This window comes from Carassius gibelio, chromosome A2 (assembly GCF_023724105.1).
Source record: "Carassius gibelio isolate Cgi1373 ecotype wild population from Czech Republic chromosome A2, carGib1.2-hapl.c, whole genome shotgun sequence".
Classification (NCBI taxonomy): Eukaryota; Metazoa; Chordata; class Actinopteri; order Cypriniformes; family Cyprinidae; genus Carassius; species Carassius gibelio.
This window is the reverse complement of record NC_068372.1, coordinates 10,004,672-10,018,999: the sequence shown is the minus strand read 5'-3', so window position 1 is coordinate 10,018,999 and position 14,328 is coordinate 10,004,672.

The following is a 14,328-nucleotide window of genomic DNA, read 5'->3' as shown; positions in this document are numbered from 1 at the left end:
GGTTGGAATTCTGGAGAGGAGATGCGTTACAGATTGTAAGCCAAGAAGATGACACCTGGTTGCAGACCAGACGGCACGATGACGCAAACCTTAGGGCTGGACTGATTCCCTCAAGACCGCTTCAGGATAGGCTAGCAAATTTTCTTAATCATACTATTGCAATATTTCACTATGTCTAGACTAAGAAACTAAATCCTTCTTGTTGTCAGTCTTACACAGACCTTGTCAGTCAGACTCAGATCCTGTCATAATGTTCCCAATGCTGAATTAGACACAGTCAAGGGCAACACAGTCTGACACTGCTAAACTTTCAATCAAACTTTCAAATTCAAAAGTAAAAAAAAATAATAAAAAGAAATAATAATAATAATAATTCTCATCAAATGATTATTTCATCTAGACAGATTTGTGCCTATAAATGACAATGAGAATATATCAGCCTGCAGATATTTTGTTATTTGTATCTCTTTCAGTTGGTGACGTGAAAGTGACATAATTAAAATATTTACTAATCCATTCACTGACCATCAGATCCCAGTTCCACACAAATTGTAGCATATTTTTAAACTGGCATGTTCTTAAACTTTGTGGCAACATTCAGGAACAAGTTTTTGTTGTTGTATTTTTTTTTTTTTTTTTTAATTTTTACAGCTGTCTGCCTAGAAATTTACTCCTTGTCAAAATACCCACACTTGCAGTTTTGGCCACTTGAGAGCGTGTGCACGATAGACAGGAAATAAGTGCACAAGACTGTCCCAATTCTTAAAATCTCACAAGAAGTAATGAAAACATTTCCATTGGATGTTAAAAAAAAATTCTCAGTCGCTTTGGTGCATTTCTCAAATCTGAAATGAAATTCTCAAAACTACTTGTACAACCTCCACATCATCTAGTCATTTATACACATCATAAAAACTCATTCTCATTCAGGCTTTGATACATTCATGCAATTGATTATGTACATTTGTCTTTGTATTCCTACATTATCAGTTGCTAATTTCATGTTGCTCAAAATGTATTATATCTCTACACATTTCTATAGGGCTTGGGCGCCAAGTTGCATTCTCGGAAGTGGTGGCCATGTTGCCAGCTTCGCGAATGTAAACATACAGCCAGTTGAATGAGAAGAGCAGAGCTGGGAGAAAGAAAAAAAAGATGTCAAAATCGCAAAAGGTTTGTGTGATTTATAGGGATACGCTAAATAGGGATGCCAGTATGTGGACAAAATCAGCACTATTAACGGTTTGGATCCATATGAAATTCCCAACAAATAGTGGAGTACCAACGGAGACTTGTTGCCGCAGGTTTGCATTACAGATATCTTCGGCTACCTTGTTTGTTTTGTGAGCGCCTACACTTCAGAAAAGTTTAGAAGCTACAAGTCAAGTCTCATGTACAGTTCACAAATGGATGGGTTCAGGAGCTGCAAATCATAGAAACGGAACAGCGGCAAAACCGTAACGTTATACAGTAATCCAGTAAGCTGTGCTCTACCTAGCTGCTAGTTTATTAACCGTTAGTGCTAACAACCATTCACACATGGACTTTTAACAATGTGTTTCAAAAGTGTAGTTAGTAGCTGTCCACCCTCCCGTTTTTTCCGGGGTTCTCACGTATTTGAGCTGTTTTCCCATTGTCTTCCCGTTTTAGTATTTTCCTGTAAAATATCCTGTTAGCCCCTCCATCAGACCTGTCAAGTCTCTGTGTTGTTGTCCTGTTGCTACTCCTTGTCCTTCCAGCGAAACAGATGTTTTCAAAGCATCGTTTTGCTTACTTGAAAGCAACCTTAGCGTGATGTTGGGCATTTTAAGATAGCATGGTTGTTGTGAGAGCACGATTTCACGCCAATCTGTAACTAAAGTCACGTTAGACCTAGCTTCACAAATCGCTTAACGTTAGTTAATGCAGCAGTTTTATAGTACGACTTTTTGCTGTCAGCAGAGGGATAGCAACAAAAAGATGAATGTTGAAATTTCCCGTATTTTGGATGAGTAACTCGAGAAATTTCCCTTATTTTCAATGTTGACTTAAGCTATATAAATCAATATTCAGATGTTGTGGTCTCCGTAGTCGCGCCTCCAAGCAGGAAAGCTGTGTAAAGTTAATCCATTCTCATTTTATTTTTCCCATGGCGATTATTTGTTGTGCTATTACACCCCACAATACAGCAACGGTAGAAAATGGTTAAAATAGATTTTTTAATTAATCAAATTAAGACACACGGATGAGAGGGAGAATGTCTAAACACTGCGCAGTAGTCCGAGTGGCAGCAAAGGAGGCATTCAACGTGGCGGCCACGCCAAGTAATGACGTCACAACGCCATTTTTCATGAATAGGGAGTTCATTGGTTAGCTGACATAGGAGCAGGGCCATATATACCATATATATCCATATATATCCATATATCTGGCCACCTCATACCATACTGTTTGTCTCTTTTTCTCGAACGACAGATGGACTTGCCCAATCTGGACGGCATTCTGTTTGATTCAATGTCACTTGGCATCGCTCGAGGATCACCTCTCATCTTCACTGCTGTTTTCCGAGCACTTGTGTTTGGTTGCGCACATTGCTAGGCCACGAGCATCTACTCCCGGACTATGTGCTCTTCGTCAGTGGCATCTTGTGTTTCTAATAATTCTCAATAGCTACTTTAGAAAGTTTTTGAATTTAAGAGGTTATTCTAAATATCTTCTTATTCTTCCCTCTCTCTATACCTCCATATCTCACTCTCTCTCTACCTTCCTTTCTCCCTCCCTCCTTCCCTCCCTTACTCTACCCCCTCCCTCCACCAATACCCTCTCATCCTCAATTCTCCCCCACTCAAAAACATCCTTTTATTCTAATATCCATTTAACTTCCTTTACATCTGTTCTGTCACCCTACATTCTGCCGTTACAGCAATAAGGTTCTCATGTTCCATAATTCTCAATATCTGCTTCTACAGTACAGAAGCCTCATCCAGCCCCACTATCTGACACAGTGCTGTCTGGACGCCTTCAACCTCCAATTATATTTCCAAATGGTCTATCCATTTCTCCCACATCAATACCCTCCCATCTCGCTATCTAGAAACAGTTTGCTCAAAACCCCACTCACATTCATCCTTTCATCCCAACATCAATTCTTCCACCTTTCTTTTGGCCTTTTATAGCATATGGTTCTATGTTTTCTAATGATTCCAACAGCTACTTCTGCAGTCCAACCTCCCATTCCATTTCCACTGGTCTACAATTTACCCTTTCCTCCCTGCATAACTACCTTCAAATCCTCTCATCTAGCAACAGCTACATACTTAGCCATAACAACACCACTTACTCCGCCAACATCAGCAGTCCATCACCTTCTGTCAGTACGGCACGCAACAACCTCAATCATCTGGGCTGCCCCTTGTCTAACTGCAGGCTCCTTCATACCTGCGCTTTCTGTGATGGAGCCCATGCAAGAAACTCCTGCCCCCATAACCCTATGACACCAGAAGACTGACTTGCAAAGCACCTCCGCACTCCTATCAAGAACCTGATATAGTTGACAGGCTATCATCACAACCCCAGAATACTCCATGCAATACACTTCTGTCAACCATGCCAGCAAACTCATTCACTTAGCAGGCCACAGAACTTGGCTTGCCAAAGCCGATACCACTAATACTTTGCCTTTCCATCAAGAATCCAGTGAGTCTTCTGGGAAGGTGCCATTACTTCATTGTAAGCCACATTCGATTGCAAAAGCAGCCCTAGGATTTTAGACTCTCTTTCTGAAGTTACGATGGATTCTTACCAACATCCACAGACTCCTTTACGTCCTTCACCTCCTTGGTGACTTCAAGTCCAATCGACCTTCATCTGCACCACCATAGTCAGGATTTTCACACTAATCTACATTTTCACCGAACTATGCCTTCCATTATCAAATCTCAGCATTATGAAATATATACCATTGTCATAGCACCCATCCTTTGGGGGTTGAATGGTCCAAATCTACTCATCTGCTTAGACTATGCAGCAGAAGTTGAAACTATAAACAAGGGATGATCATGTTTGGCAGTTATGCATTTCATGCAAAAGCTCACTTAATCTCCGCTCAACAACAATTCCTTCTCTGAGTAAGTCATATATCAAGACTCCTCAATTTCCTAGCTGAATTTCCCTTTCCAGAAATTGTAAAAATTGTCTCCAGAATAAACACTCCTTCCACTCTGGTCTCACAACAGATCAGAAACCAAACATTCTTCTCAAGAAGCCATTCTTAATGGCTTTGCTCCAAGCATGATTTTCAGCATACCTCTCTGGCTGGAACTGTCTCAAATCTTACAATTCCTTTTATCAGCTTTCTTTCCCATCAACCGACCCACTGTCCATTCACAACTTAATATGTTATGCTCATTCCTTCCTAAGATCCACATGTGCATTTCTAAACCTACTTGTCAGGGATCAACTTCTCCTATGAACAAACACTAGTTACGATTGCCCAGCTTTTTCTCTTTCTCACACATTCGTACTAATAAAGGCTTATGAAATAAAAGAACCTGAGTTAACCATTGAACGCCTGAACTGTTTAGCCTCTGCATCCTCTCCCTATGATCTGGCCATCTACATTGTCTGAGCCATCAATTCTAGATGCCCTGATCAACTTGACACTCAATGCATTCCCTCTTACCCCTTCATCCTTTCTACTCTAACCCAACACTCTGTTCAACTAACTGTTTCATAGCTTGTTTGTGGTGTGGTCCTAGCTAGTGAAAGGAAGTTAATTGGTTAGCTGACATTTGGGAGCAGGGCCACACCCAAAATGATCACCTGACTTCCCAAAACCTCCATACAGTATATCGGGCCACCTCATAATCTTTGTTTCTTTCTTTTGAACCCACCCTTCCTGCACACTCTCCCCTATTTCTGGTCCAGGGCATGAGGGATGGTGGCTTCATCCCTGCGGCTCGTCTTCCCTGGCGCTTGAGGGGAATACTGGTGCAGCATCCTGTCCTGGCGGCAACATCATGTGTACTCTGAAATCCAGACTGCAGGTCCAGCAGCTTTGGCTCTGGCAGCGCAGGAGCCCCTCCACACTGCCTTCCTGGACCAATGAGGACAACAGTGGCAGTCCACACAATAATGAAGGACATAATTTAAGGGACTGTAGGGCTCCAGTGTTAAGGGTCAGAGGGGAGAAGATGTTGCTACCAATTCTATGTCAAAAAGTCCAGGATCCAGCTGCACAGAGAACCATGAGGGGTTATTGCAGAAGGCAAACTGCAGTGGCTTGAGTGTTGCTGGTAATACAGAGATGTGATCTCTGATAAGCTTCTCAAAACACTTACTTATGATGGGAGTCAGAGCAAAAGGGTGATAGTCATTCAAGCGAAAAACTTTGGGTTTCTTTTGTATTGGCACAATGGTAGATGTTTTGGGACAAAAGATATGGAAAGGGAGAGGTTAACAATGTCCATGAAGACTCCAGCTAGTTATGTTGAGCACCTGTTTTAAGGACTTGACCAGGAATGCCATCTGGACCTGTGGCTTTGTGGATATTCACGCGCCGGAGCGATCGGGTAACATCTGCAACAGACATGGACAGTGGACGAGCCTCAGCAGTCTCAGCCATGGGATCGCTCTGTGGGGGAGGATCCATTGGTTTTGAAGCGGGTGTAGAAGGCATTGAGCTAGTCAGGCAGTGAGGAAGTGGTGTTTCTAGCAGGGTGTTTGGAAGTGGAAGTGGTGAACTGTGCTTCAATTATATATTTGTATTAGCGTTTTGCTGTCTTGATGGTTTTGCAGAGTGCATAGCTGGCTTGCTTATAATCATCCACATTACCGGAATTAAAGGCAGAGGTTCGAGCGTTGAGAGCCGCAGGAACATCAGCATTAATCCACAGTTTCTGATTGTTTTGATCGGTACAACATCTTCTATGCACTTTCTTAGGAAGCATGTGATAGTGTCTGTGTAAACATCAATGTCGACATTGGATGCAGCCCGGAACATATCCCAGTCTACGTTATCAAAACAGTCCTGTAGCATAGAATTCGATTGGTCCGACCAAAGCTGAATCATCCTGAGGGCGGGTGTTTCCCGTTTCAACTTCTACCTGTAAACAGGCAGGAGCAGAACTGAAGAGTGATCTAATTTGCCTATACGTGGGTGGGGGAGGGACTTGTAAGCATTCCGGAAGGTGGAGTAACAGTGGTCCAGAATACAGTCTCCACGTGTGTTGCGTGAAATGTGCTGAAATAATTTTGGTTCAGTCCTCCTAAGATTGGCTTTGTTGAAATCCCCGGTTATAATAAATGCAGTGTCAGGGTGCACGTTCTCCTGTTTGCATAAATGCCCATACAGTTCCTTGAGTGCTACATCTGTGTCAGCCTGAGGGGGGATGTAAACCACTGTAATGATATCTACTGTGAGTTTCCGCGGTAACCAAAATGGCTTGGACAGAAGCATGCGGTATTTCAGGTCAGGAGAACAAAGGAATTTTTATAGGATGTAAATTTTTCCGATTGCACCATGAGTTGTTGATCATGAAGCAAATAATAGAGCAGTCCCTGATCTCATGCTGGAAAGAAATCCGCGCTCTCAGTTCACAGAGTTTATAGCCAGTAGTATATTTGGAAGTGGAGCTCGGTCTGCACGGCGTGTTGATCTGACAAGGACGCCTGCTCTCTTTCCTCTCCTCTGGCTCATTTTTTTATGTCACGTTCGGGCGGTCCAAAAAACGGGTTCCGTAGTGTTGTTTATAATCAAAGGGTCAGTGTTGACGAATTTAAAGTCTGGTTTGTGGTGACTAATTGTAGAACCAATATCCAGAAGTGTCTGTCTGTTGTAAACAATTAGGGAGACAACATCCAGAGCAAGAAAAATTCAAATGACATACAAAACAATCAAAAAGCTGCCAGTATGGGTCAGAACAAACAGTGGCCATACTCAGTGCTATCTTGGCTCACTTTATAATATTTATGAAGAATTGCACAAGCTAACTGCAATTCTACTTTTCATTTTTAAAATCTGTAATTTTACTTTTACTTAAGTATATTTTGTTCGAAGTATTGTACTTCACCACATTCTAAAACACATTAATAACTTAGTTAAAAAAAAAAAAAAAAAGCTCCCTGGAAACTACTGCAGTAAATAATGGACAGGAGGGCAAACTGGTGCAAAAAATCACAAGAAAGATGCATACAGACAAAACAGGCGTTAGTGGTGCAGACATCGCTGAAAATGAAACCCTGTCGCATTCTGAATACTTTCTCTGGACCTGTCCCAAAGGAGCACTTGATGTGCACTAGCACTTGTGATTGCTGCCCACATATACAGTACACATACTTGAGCCCAACATGGACGTAGGGTGTGCTGTTTTGTCCTTTTAGCTCTTTTGAACCCTCATTGGGTACTTTTTCTTATCCTGCACTGAGAAATTATCTTACTCAGATGTCTCACTCAGAAGAAGACTGCAAGAGCTTAGGCCATCATTTGGGACAGGGTCTGTCTCAAATGAAACAATTGAAAGCCCAATTAATTTGTATTATTTAATTTAAATAAATCTCTGCATATACATACACATAAATAAATGTACCAAATAGTATATACGCTTTTTAAAGACACAAAACTACAAATAGCCTATAGAACATAAAATTAACCGTTTTCAGGGTATTTTTTATTTATCAAATAGGCCTACAGAAAAGCATGTGTTAATTTTGAGTTATTGAATGAAATAAACTCAGAATAGACTAAACATCCCACATTGTGTTAAAGTGTGATGTGGAAATAACTCTGGAAATGGAGTGATGTCACTACAAAAACTGTTAGACTGTTAGACAGTCAGAGATGAGAGTGAGTTTAAAAGCTGATTTTTATTTCTGAGTCAGACCTATGCCATTACCTGCACATAGACGCACATCCTAAAGACTGATTTATTCAAACTCAATTCCAAAAAAGTTGGGACACTGTACAAATTGTGAATAAAAACAAAATGCAAATGATGTGGAAGTTTCAAATTTCAATATTTTATTCAGAATACAACATATAGATGCATATCAAATGTTTAAACTGAGAAAATGTATAATTTTAAGGGGAAAATAAGTTGATTTTAAATTTCATGGCATCAACGCATCTCAAAAAAGTTCGGACAAGGCCATGTTTACCACTGTGTGGCATCCCCTCTTCTTTTTATAACAATCTGCAAACGTCTGGGAACTGAGGAGACAAGTTGCTCAAGTATAGGAATAGGAATGTTGTCCCATTCTTGTCTTATATAGGCTTCTAGTTGCTCAACTGTCTTAGGTCTTCTTTGTCGCATCTTCCTCTTTATGATGTGCCAAGTATTTTCTATTGGTGAAAGATCTGGACTGCAGGTTGGCCATTTCAGTGCCCAGATCCTTCTTCTACGCAGCCATGATGTTGTAATTGATGCAGTTAATGGTCTGGCATTGCAAGGTCTTTCCTGAAAGAGACGATGTCTGGATGGGAGCATATGTTGTTCTAGAACTTGGACATACCTTTCAGCATTGATGGTGCCTTTCGAGATGTGTAAGCTGCCCATGCCACACACACTCATGCAACCCCATACCATCAGAGACGCAGGCTTCTGAACTGAGCACTGACAACAACTTGGGTTGTCCTTGTCCTCTTTAGTCTGGATGACATGGTGTCCCAGTTTTCCAAAAAGAACTTCAAATTTTGATTTGTCTGACCACAAAACAATTTTCCACTTTGCCAAAGTCCATTTTAACATTGTGACAGCTGATCTGCAACTCTGAGTCCTCACATGGAGATGATTGACGAGGTCACTTTACGACCTCCCCTATAACAAGCTCAAACACAGCTTAGAGCTTAGGTCGAAGCAGAAGGTTACTAAAATGCCACATGTTAAACTCAAGACAGCACCAGAACCCAATTTCGCCCCAATTTCGCCAAAAAGTGCAATTACTATTCCAAAAATCCACCCTGGCCACAGCATGTTGGACAATTGGACTGATCCTCCATGTCTAGCCCCTTGGCTGCCATTCCATTGTGGATTCTAAAGACAAGGCCACAAACATACTGTGAGCTTTGAATTTATGTTACTCACCTCGTCCCATTTCAGAAGTAAAAACATCTCTTCATTCTTTCTCTTCCAAAATAATAAAATTTGATTTCTTTTCTGAATATATGGTACATCCATCAAAAAAAAACTTGCCACATGCATTCTAAACCCACTGAAAGAAAGACTAGAGATGAGCAAAAGTTTATCTAAAAGGTTAATCTAAAACAATGGGCAAGTTTATGTAAAATAGGGTGACTATATGTCTCATGGTAATTTGTTGTCACACACCAATCAATCTGTGCAGCACCAGTTTATGCTGAACACACCTATAACCTGGATCTATGAATCAATCAGTCAGTTAACCAATCAGTCAGTCTGCTTAGCCTCAGTGGAATCCATATCCCTACTGCTGAAAGTTGCATCTAGTCAGCCAATTAGCTTAGGGCTTGCCAGATCAAGAAACTACATTCAAGTGAGTAATATGTATGAGAGGTGCCATCTAACTCTGTGACCATGACAGTCCAAATTTAGTCCTGGAGTTACCAATAAGCTTTAGGACAAACGATACTGTTATCTATACTTTAGGACAAACGATACTGTTATCTATACTTGCGTATATCAAGTCACCTTTATTTATATAGCGCTTTAAACAAAAAACATTGCGTCAAGGTAACTGAACAACATTAATTAGGAAAATAGTGTGTAAATGGTGCAAAATGACAGTTAAAGGCAATTCATCATTGAATTCAGTGATGTCATCTCAGTTCAGTTTAAATTTTCAATCAAGTCAATGATATTGCTGTAAATGAAGTGACCCAAACAATGCAAACTATGCAGGCGACAGCGGCAATGAACCAAAACTCCATCGGTGACAGAATGGAGAAAGAACCTTGGGAGAAACCAGGCACAGTTGGGGGGGGGCGGTTGTCCTTGATTTGGATCTGTTTTGTTTTTGCCTTGTTTGTTTTTTTGTTCTTATTAAAGTATAACTTCTCTGCATTTGGACCCAGACCCTGTTCTTTCTTTCCACTCACGAGTCCTCCATGGTGGCGGTGGGCATTCAGAAAGCTCCAGAGGCAGCGGTGGACGTTCATGAATCCCCAGAGGAGGTGGTGTCCCATCACAAGTCCCCTGAGGTGGTGGTGTCCCCTCACAAGTCGCCCAAGGCGGTGATGTCCGCTTGCAATTCCCCCGAGGTGTTGGTGTCCTCTTGCAAGTACCCCAAGGCAGTGGTGTCCGCTCAAGATTCCCACGAGATGGCGTTGTCCACTCAAGATTCCCACAAGGCGCCAGTGGCTGCTCACGATGCCTCCAAGGTGGCGTTTTTTTTTTTGAGCAGTTTTCAAAAGTCAGTTACAATAAATAGAACAGACAGGTGTTCGTACATAACTTTTGATATTTATTGCACGTCAACAGACAGCAAGAGTTTTATCCTGCACTTCAATTATCTTTGTAAGAAGAGTGGTTTGGCCACTACCTTTGTAGATGTGTGTGTATCACATTACATGTAAACATTACATACACGTTCTTGCCTTTGACCACAATGAATTTAAATTAGTGCTTATATCTCCACCTTGAAAATGCCAACTTTTCATCGGATTGATCCTGACTCGCCATCTCTGCTGCTGCTGCGAATCTCTGTTTAGCTGTTGCGTGCTTGTGTGTGTGTGTTTGGCGCCGCTGGCGTAAAAACACTGGCTCTGATTGGCTACCATGAAACACATGACTCTGCCTTAGCCAATCATAATCGCTTATTTCGTTATTAACCCACCTCCTCACTTGCTGTGTGAGCCAGGGTATGTTCGGATTACATAGTCTATTAAATCAAAGTATAGTAACGCACCACATTTAATGTCCAGTAATGTTAATGGCATTGTAACGACGGGAAAACTAATTGGTTAGATTACCCAGTTACTGAAAAAATAACGTCGTTACATAACGCCATTCTTTTAAACGCCGTTATTCCAAACACTGTTTAGCAGTAAGAAATTACTCGTCATCCAGTTTCGACTATGCATTCCATTAGTTTTTCAAATTGGTATGTTTCACCGGGCTGCGAAGAAATATAGAGCTGAGTATCATCAACATAACAGTGAAAGCTAAAACCATGTTTCCTGATGATATCTCCCAAGGGTAACATGTAAAGCGTGAAGAGTAGCAGCCCTAGTTCTGAGCTTTGAGGTACTCCATACTGCACTTGTGATCGATATGATACCTCTTCATTCACTGCTACGAATTGATGGTGGTCATATAAGTATGATTTAAACCATGCTAATGCACTTCCATTAATGCCAACAAAGTGTTCTAGTCTATGCAAAAGAATGTTGTGGTCAATAGTGTCGAACACAGCACTAAGATCCAATAGCACTAATAGAGAGATACAACCACGATCAGATGATAAGAGCATTTGTAACTCTAAGGAGAGCAGTCTCAGTACTATGATATGGTCTAAATCCTGACTGGAAATCAATATATGCAGTAGTGTAATAGTGAACGGAGAAGGCAACACAAGTAATATAATGAAACATTTACTAACATTTACATTACGCTTCCGGCTTTGAAACCATTCGGATGTTCTAGCTTACTGCTCTGGTCTTTGCTTCTTATTTCTGTACTTTTCTCTTATTTTTCTACGATTTTTACTTCAGCAGATCAGCACAGTGCTCAAACAACAGATTTTTGGCACAAACGCTAAAACTGAAAACTTTGGGACTGGAATAATACTACAAAAAGAAGTCTTTGCCTCCCACTGCTAGCAGCTTACATTCCTGAGACGGGATAACAACTGCCTACATTCAAACAGAAGAGAGAGAAAAAGTCTCCTGTTTGATCTACTTGTTGCATGAACTGCTACAAACCTCTGCAAAGGATTGTGATTCTTGAAACAAAGTTACTTGCTGGACTTCAAAAACAGACAGAATCTTCTGAATCTCAACAGTTTATACCATCTCATATACAGTTTATACTGATCGCCACACTAATTGATGGCACAAACAGGGAGAGAGACCCAAAGGAACACGAAATATCAGATTGTCACAAGTTTCTCGTATTGCTGCCATAGCTTCCTCTACCCCAGATTCGACTATGACAAGGCTTGTAAATACCGGTATTCTAACTCCCCCTGTACATCTTGAGAACAGATTTGAAGCATTAATGAATCAAAATCAGAATCAGAATCAGAATGAGCTTTATTGCCAGGTATGTTTACACATACGAGGAATTTGTTTTCTTGACAGAAGCTCCGCAGTACAACAGAATGACAGCGACAGAACATAAAACACATAATAAAAGAATAAAAAATACAAATAAGTAGATAGTGAATGACAATATACAAATTGACAATTGTAAGCAGGTATGTTACAAAATGCAGTTATGTATGTGCATGTATATTATGTGCAAAATTTAAGTGTATACTAAGTATGTGTGTTAGATAAATAAGTGTATGTGTATATAAATATAAAGTGTAGTGTGTTCGCAGTTATTAAGAACTTTCTGATGAAGCACAAGACTGCAAATCGAATCATCATTCATGTGGGAAAGAATGATATTCGGAAAGAGCAGTCAGAACTCCTTAAGAAGGACTTCAGTGAACTCTTTGAAACACTTCAAAGACTCAAATTTCAGTCATTCATCAGTGGACCACTCCCAGCAAGGGGAACAAATGTTTTCACGGATGCTTGGGCTGAACACATGGCTACAAAGATCTTGCAGTATAAAAGGAGTGAATTTCATTGACAACTTCAATCTTTTCTGGGGCCATAGACAACTGTTTAAACCAGATGGCCTCCACCCAAACAAACTTGGTGCTAGAGTGCTTAAGGACAATCTCTAAAAAAACAAATCATTTCTAATCAATGACTTTATAGCCACAAACAATCTGGATTTTATTCTTCTTAATGAAACATGGCTAGAAGACAGCTGCAGTGCAATAATCCTAAATGAAGCAGCCCCTCCTAACTTTACTTTCATAAGTGTCTGCAGGACTGCTAGGAGAGGTGGAGGTGTAGCTGCTCTATTTAAAGAGGTCTATCAATGCAAGCAAGTGTCATTTGTTCAGTACTTGTCTTTTGAATATCTAAGGATTGTGCTGAAAGGTGCTGCACACATTCTGTTTATTATTATTTACAGGCCTCCAAAATACTCTCCAGCCTTTGTTGAAGAGGTCACATAAATGTTTTCAATGATTTCCTCAGAGTTTTACTATTTTGCTATTGCAGGGGATTTTAATATTCACATAGATAATGTAGAAAACAAAACTACAAAAGAAATGATAACGGTTCTAAACACTTTTGACCTGATTCAGCATGTGCATGGACCCACACACAAAGGTGGACACACTCTGGATCTAATCATCAGTAGGGGTCTAAACATTTCATCCATTGTTATTAAGGACGTAGCACTATCTGATCACTTCTGTATTTTCTGTGATGTATTGATCTCTGCTACCACTGAATCTAGATCTGTCTCTGTCAGAAGGAGATGCATAAATGAGAAAAACAAGTGTACTATTTATGGAGGCTATATCTTTAACACCAAGCATTTCTGCAGACTCTGTTGATATTCTCCTTGATTCCTTCAACTCAAAAGTTAAGAATGTTATTGATGATAGTGATCCAATAATAGTCAGTAAGAAAACAAACAGACAGAAATCAGTTTGGAGAAGATCAACAGCAGTTCAGACTATGAAAAGACATGCAGAAAAGACGGTTTCTTCTCAAACCTTTTAAACAGTAACTTAAAAATCACTCATACTCTTTTTGCCACTGTTGAGATACTGACAAACCCCCCCGAGTCAGATTCCCAGTGAAATGCTCTCAGACAGCAAATGCAATGAGTTTGCTTCCTTCTTTTCCGAGAAGATCATCAATATCAGGAAGGCGATTAGCACATACTCAAGTAATGCAGAGGTCAGACAGATTCGGCCACAACATCAAAACGTTTCATGTCTATTTTTGAAGCAATTGATAGCGAAATTCTGGAAGACATAGTGCAGCACCTAAAATTGTCAACCTGCTATCTTGACACACTTCCCACATCTTTTTTAAAAAGTGTGCTTAACTGCTTAGAAGCAGATCTTTTAGAAGTGGTGAACGTCTCACTTCTATTATGGGACATTTCTAAACTTCCTTAAAACTGCAATTGCCAAGCCCCTCCTGAAAAAGAGCAATCTTGATAACACCATTTTGAGCAATTTTAGACCAATATCTAATCTTCCTTTTATATGCAAAATTATAGAAAAGGTAGTTTTTAATCAGCTGAACAAATACCTAAACTCAAATGGATTATTGGACAATTTTCAATCTGGTTTTTGACC